The following is a 15,304-nucleotide window of genomic DNA, read 5'->3' on the forward strand; positions in this document are numbered from 1 at the left end:
AACAACAAGAGAACAGTAGTATGCAGGAGATATAACAAAACAGTTGTACTATCCCTGCATTTAGGAAAAATGAAAAATGCCCTCTTCATTAAGTCCTTCTGTTGCATCTCTGCTTCAATTAGCTTGTGTAGGAGACTACTCTGCTGCACTAATGATGCTATAGTAGGCCCTGCCGGTCCGATAGAGCACATAGTTCACCCAAAGCCCCTTAAAACAGATCCATACTGGATTTACAGCAGCAGCCTGAGGGAGAACAACCACATATTTGTTGGCTGTGCAGCTACATCACAGTTTGCGAGAGCGATAGGCAATAAGCACACGAGGCGCACGTTAAATACATCTGTGTGTTTCATGCTGGCTGCTTTGCATTAAAAATGATTACCAACGATGATTACTTTCTTCGACTTTTGTTCAACCCCAAGGTGTGCTGATAGGCACAATGCTAAACAATAACCCTCAAGTGACTTAAGCCTGTAGAAGCAACTTCCTTGATAGCTTGCAGCCAAGGATTCAAAGGTGATAATGATTTTTTCAGGTTACTTTTTAAAAAGGTCATTTATCTGCATGTAACAGGATATTAACTTAATGATGGTGTACTAATTAAAAACTATCCTAAGACTCCTGTAGACTACTCTACGGACAAAGTGATTCTTTTTTTCAGCTGATGAAAAGATGGCTATAACAGTGCTCCATCTCATCTGGTTGTGTAAATATGTAAAACTGACTTAAGAGCTCCATTCAGAGTTTAACATATTTATGTTACTCATTGCTAGGATGCAGCAGTCAGTGTTGCTAATTTATCCCGGCAAGTAAATAAATCACTGGAGCAACAACACTCATCTAGAGCTCTAAAGCTTGTGTAATTATTACAAAACAGACTCTGTAGATGTGCAAAACTCTATAAAACATATTCTAAGTGTCACATGGTTGTGTTAGTATCCTTGGGCAAGACATCAAGATGTGTGCTAACATAATGACGCAATTTTCCCACGAGTGGACCACCAAGCAAATTCCCCTTGAAGGTCAGACTGTGCAATGCTCAGAAGTTGCCAGTTAGCATGTTAAATGCTAAAGTTAATGACAGTAGAATTATAAAATGACTGAACAAGTGTGGATTATTTTAAAGGAGAAAGTCTCTCCCTCTCTCTAAAACGAACATGACAGCACTGATTAGCTTTCCAAAGTTGCATCTAAACAACAATGGCCTCTGGAACAATGTCATTTTGGACAGACGAGACTAAAGTGGGGGTGTTTGTCTGTAGCACAGCACCATGTTTGGAGAAAACCAACACTGTCACGAGGGGCAGGACAGACTCACGTGCAGACTGCGAATCACAAATTAGAGTTCTTTATTCACACAACACCAGGTGCTCTATATACAAGTGGGGGGAGAGGGTGTCCAGGGGTTCCAAGGTTCACAGGAAGGTGAAACGGGGTCTCCACTCTTGCACACAGCTCCTCGCACTCGTTCCATTCGCTCCTCATGGGGGATGTTCCTCCATGCACACTAGTCAGGCAAATCCACGTACAGGCTTAAGGGGACGGGGTCTATATGCAAAGACGAGATATTAATACTAAGAAAACACGAAGGAATACTCTGAATAATACAATCCGGAATTTCACTAACGAGGGTTACTCAACAGTCCAGCAATGAGATGCTCACAGCCACTGCCTCAAGTAGTGATAAGCAGACAAGGTGATGAACCACAGGTGAGTGATTTCTTGCAGGTGCAAGGGCCGGGGGGGCCCCACAATCAACAGGCAACACATAGCGAGCGCACAAATACCTCATAATAAATGTCAGCACTGTGGTGGAGGGGTGATGATTTGGGCATCTTGCGGTCATCGAGTCAACCATGAGCTCTTTTAGAGTCAAACGTGAGGCCATCAGTCTTACAGCTAAAGCTTGACCCAACCTGGAAAATGATCATAATCACAACAGCAAAGTTTTTGCCATTAAAGGTGGTTGGATAAACATGAGTTTAATACATAATTTTTTACATATATCTTCTTCTACAGTTCTTGTTGTGGCAAAGCTTAGATTTTGAAAGCTGACCATGGATGGATGGACTGATGGACTTTTGTAGTCGGAATTTCCAGGTTTTAAAACTCAAGGTTACAAAGCTACAAGATTCAACGTATTCTTTTTTTTTTTTAATTTGATTCATTGTCTTCTGCCTTTCATTAATCATTCATCTTTATGATTAGATGGATGTCCAGTTTAAGAAAAGCCAACAAAATGAAACACAAGCAGGAATTTTCTTGCCTAGGCAGTTTTTTTTTTTTTGTTTTTTTTACTCCAGAGAGCTGGATTGGTGTGAAACAGGAAACCTGATCCTCTAATTATCAGCAAACACAGTGGGACTGCATTCTTCATGCTGTTTGACATTTTGATTTGAGACAAAATAATGGAAGCAATCAGAAGCTCAGCCCGGCTCTCCAACTGCGCTCACAACCCATTTGTGGCATGTTTACACTCGGCTTTGAAGACCTCCACACTTCTGCTCGTCTGCTCCTGGGTGTGTCCCCATCACCACCGTTGTTTAGAAAAAAAGCAAAAAGCCTGTAAATCATATGTGAAAAGAAAGTTATAACTTCCTGTGTGCTTGTTGTGTCTGTGTTAACAAAGTCATTAATGTCTATGTTATTAATTTAAAGACTGGTACCCTTTTCTACTCAATTTGAACACTCAGAGCCTGGATCGAATCACTGATATTCTGATTATTTAACAACCTGCTCTTTGTGATAATATAAAGTATAGTATATTACAAAAAAGTTAGAAAACGGGAGTAAATGGCTGTCATTTTAAAACTTAGTCGCTTTGGTATTAAGCAAATGCAGTAAAATGTATTGCAAAAGTAGTGAAAACACAAATACAGTAATTTCTGATACAAAATACTCAAATTTGTTTAAAATGTCTTTAATTTATTCCATTTTATAAGCTGCTTCTTATGTTATGAAGTTGGTTTTATAGAAGCAGACATGCACTTAGACAGTATTGTATTAATGGAGAGGTATGAGATATGACTTCTTTGTTCTCTTGCCAACAGATAAAAAATCCACAAGTACGAAAGCATATTTTTAGTCTGAACAATAGATTTCTTTTGCAGGTGCATCAGTGGCTTTGATTTGGTCTTGATTATGGAACAAATGAGCCCTTCTGCTAATAAGACCAGTCCTTTCATGATGAACTGAGCATGTTTCTTCAGTTGTTTGTATTGTTTGCTCACCATGTATTGGTGTGTAGTAAATGTATTCTATTTTGATACCGAAAGAAAAAAGCACGTGGTCCGGTTTTTCATTATTTTGAGTTTAAAGATGATTTCCAAACTGTGAAAGTCACTGCAGCACTTAAAAAGATGAACAAATTATGCGTTTTGTTACCGATGCAGCAAGGTAGCTGAACTCTATTCCCAAAGGCTGATATTATTCTGAACGAACTGTTAAGTTCTCTGAGCTCGGTCTGCTCCATTTGAGTGACGCTGACATCAAATCTGCAGGTCGATACGACCTGACAGTACAGCTGCTACCGCCGTCGCCTCAGACAGTAGTCTGTGTCCTCAGCTCACATCTGGTGTAGACTCATTCGTATAAATCCCCCAAATAACTGTGCAGGCAGGTTAGCAGAGCCCAGTCTTTCTCAGCTGCATATGTAGTTTTTTTTTGTTTTGTTCTTTGAGTAACCTACATTAGGGAAACTAAGCTACTTTTTATAGTTAACCTAAAACCTAAATCTATCCTATGTTGTTTTATTACAACAGAAGGTTTCTGATATTTTTTGATCCTGTATTGCTTCCACCTGTGCTTACTACAGATAGCACTCTTGATTTGAGGTTTTGACTTAAATTACCATATGCTTCGGTTATTGTGCATACATATTGTTAATGGGGAACAGTAGGACTGAGACCCAAACCGACACTGAACTTCATCCATCCATTCTCTTCTGCTTATCCTTATCAGGGTCACAGTGGGGCTGGAGCCTATCCCAGCTACCATAGGGCCAGAGGCAGGATACACCCTGGACAGGTGGCCAAAATAACACAGAGACAGAAAACCATTCACAGCTATGATTAGAATCACCAGTTAACCTAACCCCATTAATTGCATGTCTTTGGTCTGTGGGAAGAAGCCAGATTACTGGACAGAATATTTCCAAAAGTATTTACTCACCCATCCTGAATTTAGGTGTTCCAATCACTTCCATGGCCACAGGCATAAAAAATCAAGCACATACGCATGCAGACTTCTACTTCTACAAACATTTGTGAAAGAATGGTTCACTCTCAGGTGCTCAGTGAATTCCAGTGTGGCACCTATGCAGTAAGCAGTGTTGGGGAGTAAAGGAATACATGTACCGGCAGTTTAAAATACAAAATATGAGTAACTGTATTCCGTTACAATTACCGTTTAAAAAGGTGGTATTCAGAATACAGTTACTTTTTTGAAATAAAGGGATTACACGGCGGTCTTTTCCTGTTTCATATGTTCGGCTATGCCCTCTCTATTTTTGGTAATTCCACGCCGGTGGAAACCCAAACAAAATACGCATTAAGAGGCTCAAATGTTTGTGTCTCCATCTCACGGCCCATGTCACCTCTACTTGCTGCCGCATAATGATGTGAAGAAATATTTTTTAAAAATTATTATTCAAAAAATGATTTAATATGCATAATAGGCAATAGGCAGGTGTTACAGGCATCGCCTTAAAGAATGTAGCCTCATGGGCAGTGTAGTCCGTGCTGCAGGGAGAATTGACTGCCCGTTATGTATCTTTGAGCGCGAGGAGGGAGAAAAAGGAGAGTCGAAAAGTAGGAGTTGTCATCAACTAGAAACGGGAGATGGAAGCATGTAAATATAATAATAACCACTGCAGCCAAAAAGTTTTTGGCTACAAGCCCGACATGGTACCTGACGTATTAGCCAGAGGTCCCTTTACTACGGTTCAGAGCCGCGGACCTGTTTTATATACGCGTGGAATAGTTTTATATACAAGATCGCTGCAAAAAGTGCAGACTTACCTAATATCCAACATACTGTTACTCATTTTATATTAAAATTTGAAAATGTAGTTGGTATTGGTATGGCGAGTAACCTTCAGTAATAGTAATAAATCACGTAGTTGTAAAAAGCATGTAAAAAGCATGATATTGTGGATATTAAGTAATCCAAAGTATTCAGAATACGTTACTCTCATTGAGTAATGTAACGGAATACGTTACAAAATACATTTTGGGGCATGTATTCTGTAATCTGTAGTGGAATACATTTTAAAAGTAACCTTCCCAACACTGCCCATAAGTCCAGTTGTGAAATTTCTCTGCTACTAAATATTTCAGTCAACTGTTAGTGCAAAGCTTTGTATGCAGTGGTATAAAGCACACCGTCACTGGACTCTAGAGCCGTGCAGCCGTGTTCTCTGGAGTCATGTTTTTCCATCTGCCGATCTGATGATTGAGTCTGGGTTTGTTGGTTGTCAGGAGAATGGAGTAGAGTTGGTGGAAGGGGGTTATGATCAGTGTTGCCAACTTAGCGACTTTGTCGCTATATTTAGCGAGTTTTCAGACCCCTGAAGAAAGACGTGAAAGCGCGTATCTCTTTTACTCTCAACAAGCAGCGGGTGCTGTAACGCAGTCAGTTCTTCTTTTACTCTTTTACTCTAATGCTGTTTTGTGGATCACAAGGTTTAAAACTACTTATAAACACACACACACACACACAAAAAGTAACTCCACCAGTGCCTATTTCGGGTCACTTTTGCCGGTCCAAGCCCGGGTAAAGGAGCAGGGTTGGAATTGTGACTTAAAAAAAACAATAATTGCTAAAAGAAATTAAATTTGTAGTTCTAAATAAACTCTAAATGCATTTAGGACATTTTTTACTCACTTTATGTCTCTTCCACGATGTTATTTCTCTCTCCAACAACATAGGTTACAATTAGATTAGCATGAACAATTATGCAAATTAGGCGATGACGTCATTTAGCGACTTTTAGGACAACCAATAGCGATTTTCCTTACTGAGGAGTTGGCAACACTGGTTATGATTTTCAGGAGTTGGGCTCGGCCCCTTAATTCCAGTAGAACACAGGTGTGGAACTCCAGGCCTCGAGGGCCGGTGTCCTGCAGGTTTTAGATGTGTCCTTAATCCCACACAGCTGATTTAAATGGCTAAAGTACCACCTCAACATGTCTCGAAGTTCTCCAGAGGCCTAGTAATGAACTAATCATTTGATCCAGGTGTTGACCCAGGGTGATATCTAAAACCTGCAGGACATCGGCCCTCGAGACCTGGAGTTCGATACCCCTGCAGTAGAAGGAACTCTTAACGCTCCACCATACCAAGACAGTTTGAATTTCATGCTCCCAACTTCGTAAGAACACTTTGGAGATGGCCTTGTTCCAACATGACTACTGATGAGTGAACAAAGCAAGGTCCATAAAGGCATAGACGAGTGAGTTTGATGTGGAAGAACTTGGTTGCCCTAACCATGACAGAACACCTTTAGGATGAATTACAGTGGAGATCGTCATTGATTTAAGACTGTGTCAGGGGTTCAAGTGTTTAAAAAAATCAAATCCGGCTAAGATTAAACCCATAACATGAATATTTTTTAAGATTTCACTTAAACCACACCACATCCACCTAATACAAAGGAGGACTCACAGGAAGTGAATCACAGCGATGAGCCAACACAGTTAAACTTCTCATTTCAAATCAAGTGATTGAATCAACTACCAAGGAAAGTGGAACATACCAGTTACTGACATGTGACTGGGTGCTAAAAAAACTCACTCAGGGAATGGGAGCCTAAAGTGTCCAGTAGAGACCAGTACAAGTCAACTGCTTCCTGAGTGGACACCCTTTTAGAGACAACTAGTCCGTGACTCATCCGACTGTTTCCCAAACTGTAACTAAACTTAAGATTATCACAATTCCAGACCTTTTCTTACCCTGCAGAGAGGTAAATCTAGTTATGCTATGGCTATGGTTAGCATGGACTGGTATGTACCGTAAAAACTAAAGATGATTATTCTGGTAAAAAGGTTCAGTACTGGAGGGTTGCAGATTAACACGAACCTTGCGACACTGCAATCAATTTAATGTCTCTGGACCATATTACGCTTCAGCTGCCACCTTTTTTTGTCTCTTTGCTAATGTTAACCCAGGCTTTCAGCTGCAGGCTGTGCGTGAGCTCACTTAAAATTAACTGGTACATATATTTATCTTAGCACTTCACACACTCTCACTGCTGCTTGAGAGTTGTTAACGTTAAAAAAAAAGTAAAGGTGAGTGAGAAACCATTTGAACTCATTTTGTTTATTTAGATTTCAGCTCCTGTGTGAGTGACTGTAACCTTTTGTAAAGCACGATGTGTCACATCTTCTTCACTTCATCATAACTGTGTGAGTGTAGTTCAGTTCAGACACGTTTCGATTTTTGCACAATAATTGCAGTGTTTTAAAATCAAACCTCTCTGTCACATTGTGTTGTAAAAAGGCCCCAAACACATCACACTTGCAGACAAAATAAAAACAAAACAAAAAACCCAGCTGAAATTAAAATATTGAGGTTAAAATATCGAAAGACAAAATAGTCCAAAATTGACAAAAAGTCCTGAGATGAGGAGCAGCATGTGACACCACCATAAAACAAACAGATCAGAGCATCTTAAAAACAGAGTCTGGAATGTTTATAGACAGAGGGCTGATGGGAGATTAGATTAGAAACAGGAAGGAAATGAGACACGTGCACTTATTTAACACAAGTGAGACATTCAGACACACAGCAAACAAAACTGAAAGAAGACACTTGAGATTAACCAGAATAAAAAAGAAATAACAAAGGAAGAAACACGAAACATGTCTGAGGCAGGAGTGGAGACAAAACAGTGATGCACAGTAAAAAACAAGAACAGTAAAGTAATCCAAACTGGAACCAAAAACACCCCGACTGTTACAACAGTAACCAGAACTCAAGTATTACAAGAAGAACTAAAGCTCTGCATTACTACACTGGAAAGTAAGACTATCGTCTTGGGTCTCGGGTTTGAATCCAGCAGCTGGTTCTGGCTTCCTTTGAGGATTTTGTATGTTCTCTTTGTGCCTGCCTGGGTTCTCTTCAGGTACTCCAGCCTCCTTCCACTTCCAAACAGTAGGTCTAATGTGAGTGTGACTGGTGGTTTGTTACCCTGTTGGAGTGACAGACAGTTGAGCCTCACATCCATGGTTTGGTCAGTATTTGCAAAGTAGTGACATATACATCGATGATGTTTCAGTGAAAGAAAAGTCTCAACTGTGGGGCATGTTGCTGCAAATGTGTGCAGCTGTGTGACTGACTGGACCGTGCTACACACAAAAGGTCAACAGAAGAGCATTCCTATTACCCATTCTAGACGCTTAATAACCTCCTGAACACACAGCCGCTCTAGCAGCTGGTCACTGACTCCAGATGATGCATGCTTGGTGCAGAGCAGCACAAAGACAATCAATCACATGCACATGTAGTTCAGAGAGGCATTTTCTGTGCTGTGCACATGCACACAGCAAGTTAATAGATGCATAAATTGTTATGGAAATTTCCCTGCATGTTCAAAATGACACAAAGATAGCTCTAGGGCTGTCCACATGACAAAGAAAGCAATTGCTCTGAGCTGGATAACATGTCAGACTGTCAGCTGATAAGAAATTTGTTTAGGAGGAGGTTGCTGAAAGATGAGCATTCTCCCTGTTTGGTGTCAGGATGAGATTTTATCCATTTGGCAGAGTTTTGCAGTCAAAATTTGTCTGCAATATAATAGAGAGGATTCAGATTGGTTCAAGGCACTTTCCGGACGTGTATAAACAGCGTGATTTATCACCATTAGTCCTTGATATTATCTGATGGTAACAGTTAATGCGCTAATTGTTCATATTATTGTGCACTGGGTTAGTTATTTAAAGATGAGCCCAAAAAGGCTTGGAGTGCAGCTCAGTGTGGACAATGTGGTTCTTCGAGTCCCTGATACCAAAGGCGACCGACGGGGAAGGTTTGAAAACAGCTCTCAAGAGCTCAGTGAGAGAGTGAACCCTTCAAGTGGAACTAAGCTCCCAAAATATGATACATTGCCATGTCAGGAATCTTGTGAAAATAAGCCAATTCAATTATGATTATGAAGCCAATATCATGTTTTTACATCAGAGTGGGAGCACATGATTAATGCACTTCCATGTTTGCATTTATTTTTGTGAATCCTGGTTTGCACAATCAGTGGGAGTGCCTTCGGTCACAGTTCTCTTATTAATATGAGAATATTATGGGCATAACGTACTTACAGCCTAATTTTTAATAGAGACTTGGCATTTAATATGTGCAGAGTGGCTTCAAGTAGTTACAAGAGTCATGCAGCCATGATGATGGAGGAATAATAAAAAGTGTGGCAAAACGTCCAATAACAGCAGTGAAACAGCCTCCAGGGTTATACAAACAACCACTGTTTTTGCTGAACTTCGTCTAAGAGGCACTAATGTTGTGTTCACACATACAGAGTCAAAGCAGCAGCCTCTTTCTCTGTCACACACTTTTAAGCTTACATACATGGCTGGTGTTGTGCATCTAATTTATATTCTCTCCTTGGGTTGTGATAGGTTTTTGTCTCCTTTTTCCACAATACTGGTACACATATTAGTCAGTTACTGTATGCACACATGCCATTCTGGTTCAGTTTGGACTTGCATCTTAATTTTAATTTTAAGGAGTTTTATTAAATGAAATTTTAGTTTTCAGATGGAAACAAGCCAGATAAACTGGGTGAATTATGCTCTCATGCATCTTTATCTTATATTTACATTTTCACAAATCGGAAAGCTCCTCAGTTTTGTTGAGACCCCACAGCTGGTGAGCTTTGAGCTGTTAAATTTCTTGGCTTTAATAGAAATATGTATAAATAGCCTCCATAACACAGGAAAAAAAAAATCCATGCATATCCTCAGCACCATGTGGGGCAGTGCAAGCTAGAATTCCAATTTTCTTATTTATTGCATCTAGTTTATGATAATATGTATCGCTTGCAAGTATTTTACAGCTGTTTATCCTACAGAAAATGAGGTGATGATTGAATATTATTAGCATTGGTCACTCCTTATTTATTAGATGCAATAAATAAGGAAAGGGGAGTTCTCCAGTGTACGAACCATTAATTCTTTTCTATGCATAAAGAGCCATTTTTAAAATTTTCTCTCAAATGCAGACAGCTGGATCAGATAATATTTGTTTGGTAGGGTCTCATAAACTTTTGACTTGGAGGAGTTACAAGCATCCACCGCACCCATGATCTGTATAGCCACCAGAAAATGTTCTGCAACTTCTTCACAGGACACTGTGAACTAACCTAATTGAACAACTTTCTTTGGTTTCTGCTACAAGACCACAGCTATTAAGGTGCACCTGGGAGTTGTGTTCTGGGCAGCTTCCTGTGAGTTTAATTACATAGATGTACAGCAGGATTATAAAAGAGATGAGAAGAGCACACTCAGCGGGTCTACACTCATAAAATTAAAGGCTGGAAAAAGAATAATAACTATTTGTAATAATGTTTAATGCAGATCATCCAGCATGAAAGAAACAAATGTATTTAATATGCACTTCGTACATTTATTCCCAAACGGTTTCGAGCGGCAACTCAATACAAAACTATCCAACCCAAACAGCAGTCCCCCCGCCCCCTGCCCCCCATACTACTACAGAAAATAAGAGCTCTGTTTTAAAGACAGCAGGAATTGCAGCACAGTCAGCACAGAGTCTCCTCCCTCCTGACTGAGCCTCTTCATCATTTAGTCTTTTCGTGACATAGTCTGTCAGAGCGGAAAATTCTATATTTGCCATAGACATGGCAAAGCAGACAAAGTTAGCAAGCACACTGGTTTATAAGCTAGGAGATTATTACTAATATTTGTGGTTAACAGGAATATGTTTGATCTGAAGGAAGGAAAATAGATATAAAATCTGAAAAGGAAAGAAATGTTAGCTTCTCCAACTTTCCCTATTCCCTCAGTGTCCCCTTTAGGGCCATTTCATATTCCCCGAGGAGCTGTTTCCCGTTCGCCATGGGAATAGGGAATAGCTATGAAATATTTATTTAAACAACCCAAATGCCCCTGTGTTGTATGGGGCAGATGGTTTACTGATTTAGAAACAATTAACCAAACAACTGAACCATGTTCATGTTGCTTTGTCACTGCTGTTTCCAAGGTCACAGATGAATCGTCAGTCTTCCATTAAATATCTGTTTATACAAAGTGCCAGATTCTTTTGTACAGTTTTGCAATTTATATTAGCAGTTATATAAGTAAATAGGATTTTTGTGGTAATTATAAGCGCGTAAGGAAGTGCAGTTTCATTTGGCACCAGGTACAGACACACTAAGCTCTCACTATGGTGCAACGCGTCCATCCAAGATCATGAATGTCAATTAAGCCCATTTGATAGCGCTCCCATCATGTGGCGGAGCTGCATAATTAGTGGTTATAATTCAGAAACAATGATCTGGGCTCCAGCTGCCCACATTGGCCTCCAGGCACTACACAGGATAAGATGAACGGCCCTGCTCACTGGCTTCACACAGCCAACAGCACCCATGGGTGAAGTCCAGAACCCCTGTGACAGGTTGACTTTGTCATTAAGTAGCAGCTAGTAACGAGCTCCGGGTCCCGTGAACAGATCCCGACACATCGTTACTCATTAGGTACGGGGTAGTGACTAATTAATATGCCTGGACATTAATCATTGTGTAATGAAGTGCAGTTTTTATTTTTATTTAATTTATTTAATTTTAAATTTGATTGCCACCAACATAGTGTGAAAAGCAACACAGTAACAATAATGCAGTGGAGTTTACATAAAATACCAGCAAATGTAAGACATTAAAGCACATGCCATAAGACTTTTACATTCCACATTATACCCTTTGTCAAGAATAACTGAAAAATGTGACTTGATTCTTGTCATTTTTGAGCCGGCAGGACATCTATACTGATATAAAGGGTTAGAAATAGAAGGATGCCACTTTGTTGGACTCCTCCAGATCACTTATTTTTATTGATATGTCAGTGTCTCTGATCGGACATCAATGCTACACTTTAACTGTGTTTAACCTCCTTAAGTTGTGAGAGAGACAGTGTTTTCACTTGATTACCTGTTATTTTACTTACGTTGGGAACCTAAACTATCAAATCCTGCAAAGATTTTGGTTTGGGTTAAAATATTCCTCTTCAATATTGTGTAGACTGCACGTTGATGAATCACTGCTGTGTTTAAATATGATGCCAATCATTCACAAACAAACATGCATATATCAGGAGAGATATTGCCATAACCCAGTAAGGTACAGACACAAGCAGCAGTATTTAAAAGACCAGGACTGACAGTTAGCTGAAATACATCATTATCAGTTTGTGCTACTTGTACCAAATTAAAATGTCTGCTGAGAACTATTTTGTGTATTTAGATCATGCTTGCAGGTTTCATCCACACCACTCCAATTGTTGAACTGTGAATAACAGCCAGCTCTGTGCAGCGACCTTTAAAAAACATGATGGTTGCATAAATTGATCACATAAATCTTTATCTGAACTCTCTGCCCCTTTCACAACTGGAAACATCGATTTAGAAAATTCGGTTTGTTGTAGTTTAGCAACCTGATCAGACATGCTTGATGCTTTACAGTAAAATGAAAATATGAGCTACTGCCTTTTTATTAATGCGCTTTATACATATTTATCTGTGCCCCATGCACAGATAAATATCCTTTTAACTGAAGCCGATCGTAGAGATCTTTTTGTCCGGCCTCTCTTTGTATCCCTGGTCACTCACAGACATCAGTCATCACTCAGGCGGCCCTCCCAAATGTTTTTGTTTACCTCGAGGAGGAAAATGCCGCAGTATTTTTCTTTGTCACGAAGGAAATACTGACGTGACAGAGTGACACCACTTCGACTGCAGCTCATCACTGAGATGACACTTCAGTCCTTTGCAGGATGCTTCAGTGTGTGTGTGTTTGTATAGTGTAGGAGGTGGTGGCGGGGTGTGGTATGTACAGACAGTTTTATCTGAACTACTGTTGCTAGGAGACATGAAAACCTTCTAGTAGAATGTTAATAAGTGAATCTTCTGATAGTTAAAGAAAACTTGTATCATTTATTACTGTCTTGGTTTACTATTCCCGCATAAGTGGACATACAAAATGTTTAGACTTTTACGAACAAGATTCATTTTTTAAATACATTTTTAATGATCACTAGATTTTTGGTTAATTTGGCTTTTCAGACAGAGATGCGCAGGCTAACGTGATTACTAAAAATACCAAAATGCAATTTCTCAGTTATTTCTACTTGTATCCAGCCTCTATAGTTGCACCTGCTTTATTCAGTTGCATAACAATCCCTGTAAGGCCCAAAATAACTTGAGTTGCTTTGCTTGTTGTGGCGCTAACTTCCAAATTTAAATTGAAAGCTTATGGTTTAGTCAAACTAGAATAACAATAGGACGGCAGTCTCCTTGCAACTAGGAAAAACAGTGGTTGCTCAATTACCTGACCGACCACTTTCAGTCAGGAGGTCACCTGGTGGAAGGTAACTTGTCTCCAAATAATTGCAGTTAGATTGAACCTGACTGCAGTCACCTCTCAGACAGAGAAGTAAAGATTTGCAAATAACTGCTGTCTAATTAATAAATGCAGACAGACACTGCAATCAGCATGACTCAGTCTGCAGTGATTAGGGACTCAACTGGTTCTATTCCTGTATAAAACCAAGGTTGCCACGTGTTTGTCATTTTGAAGTTAAATCGTCATCAGGCAGCAACTATCTGATCTGAATGGCAACAGATATTGCTGTATTATTGGGGCGACCATGGCTCAGGGGGTTGGAAAGCGTATCTGTAACCGGAAGGTCGCTGGTTCGATCCCTGGGCTCTCTGTCCTGGTCGTTGTGTCCTTGGGCAAGACACTTTACCCTACCGCCTACTGGTGTTGGCCAGAGGGGCCGATGGCGCGATATGGCAGCCTCGCCTCTGTCAGTCTGCCGTAGCTTGCCTCCACCAGTGTGTGAATGCGAGAGTGAATGAATAGTGGCATTGTAAAGTGCTTTGGGTGCCTTGAAAAGTGCTATATAAATCCAATCCATTATTATTATTATTATTATTATTATTACAAACACATTGTATGTAAATGCCAACATGACCCCCATTCAAATGCAAACTGACAACTGAAAGCAGACGACTCCATCTCATTGCTGTTCCAACACTGTATTGTCGTACCAAAGTTGCTTTGAACACGACGACCTGGTCCCTGTATGTTTCAAAAGCGATGATTGTTCACGGTGCACGCGGTGGAAACAGTTTTGGTTATGCCGCAGTCTCCAGCCACTTTTTGTCCTAGTGTGACTGTCGCATTAACAACACTTATTTCTATCCAGGCATTCTAGAAAGTCACAAAGGATGTCAAAATACAAAATTCTAGGCCTCTGGCACTGGAGCACCTACAAGATTCTTCCACTTTATTTTTTTTTTACATTTGAGTTTTGACTAAATACACCTATGAAAATATCATCTGTGATACACGTAGTTTGTTTTAGTGATAATATGTTAATGATTTTCTCTTGGTTTCTTAAAGTACAAAAAAACTCTCTTCTCTTGGACTATTCAGCAGGAAAACTAAAGGAAAGAGAAAAGAAGAGCTCAGGGAGTCCATTAGAAGACTTTTGAGTGACATTTAATTGAATCAGACAACATAAAAGAGAACACAATGCACTGACACGATAAAAGAATAACAGAAATGCTTAATTCTAGCTCCAGAGAGTGATTTACTACAGCTAGCACGCATGGGTATTTAACGACATTCTAACACTGTCTTTAGATTTTACAAGCTGCTGCATCCCACAAAGAGAGAAATGGTCCATATTATTGGTGCTTCTAATGGCTTCTATCTTCAATTTGAGGCCCTGCACACCCATGTATTTTATTTCAACCAGTGCCTCAATAAGAAGTTTATATTGGTTATTTGGTTAGATTTTGGGGGGGGGGAACAGCAATATAGCTTGTTTTGGGTTAAAATGTGACTTTAAAGAAGTTTGGCAGAAGTTGAATTGAGACCCCTTTTGAAATTTGTTATGATACAGTTAAATTTTAAGGTACCAGTGTTGTTTCTATGGCGTTCTGTCGGCAGTTAGGTCAAACCTTACGAGAACAAAAAGATGTAAGCTGGTTGTACCTTAACAGATGACGTAAAGCTAGCTGGAGGTTAAGGAGGTGTCAGTTTCTCACAGGAAAAATA

The sequence above is a fragment of the Rhamphochromis sp. 'chilingali' genome (genome assembly GCF_963969265.1).
Source record: "Rhamphochromis sp. 'chilingali' genome assembly, chromosome: 13".
Classification (NCBI taxonomy): Eukaryota; Metazoa; Chordata; class Actinopteri; order Cichliformes; family Cichlidae; genus Rhamphochromis; species Rhamphochromis sp. 'chilingali'.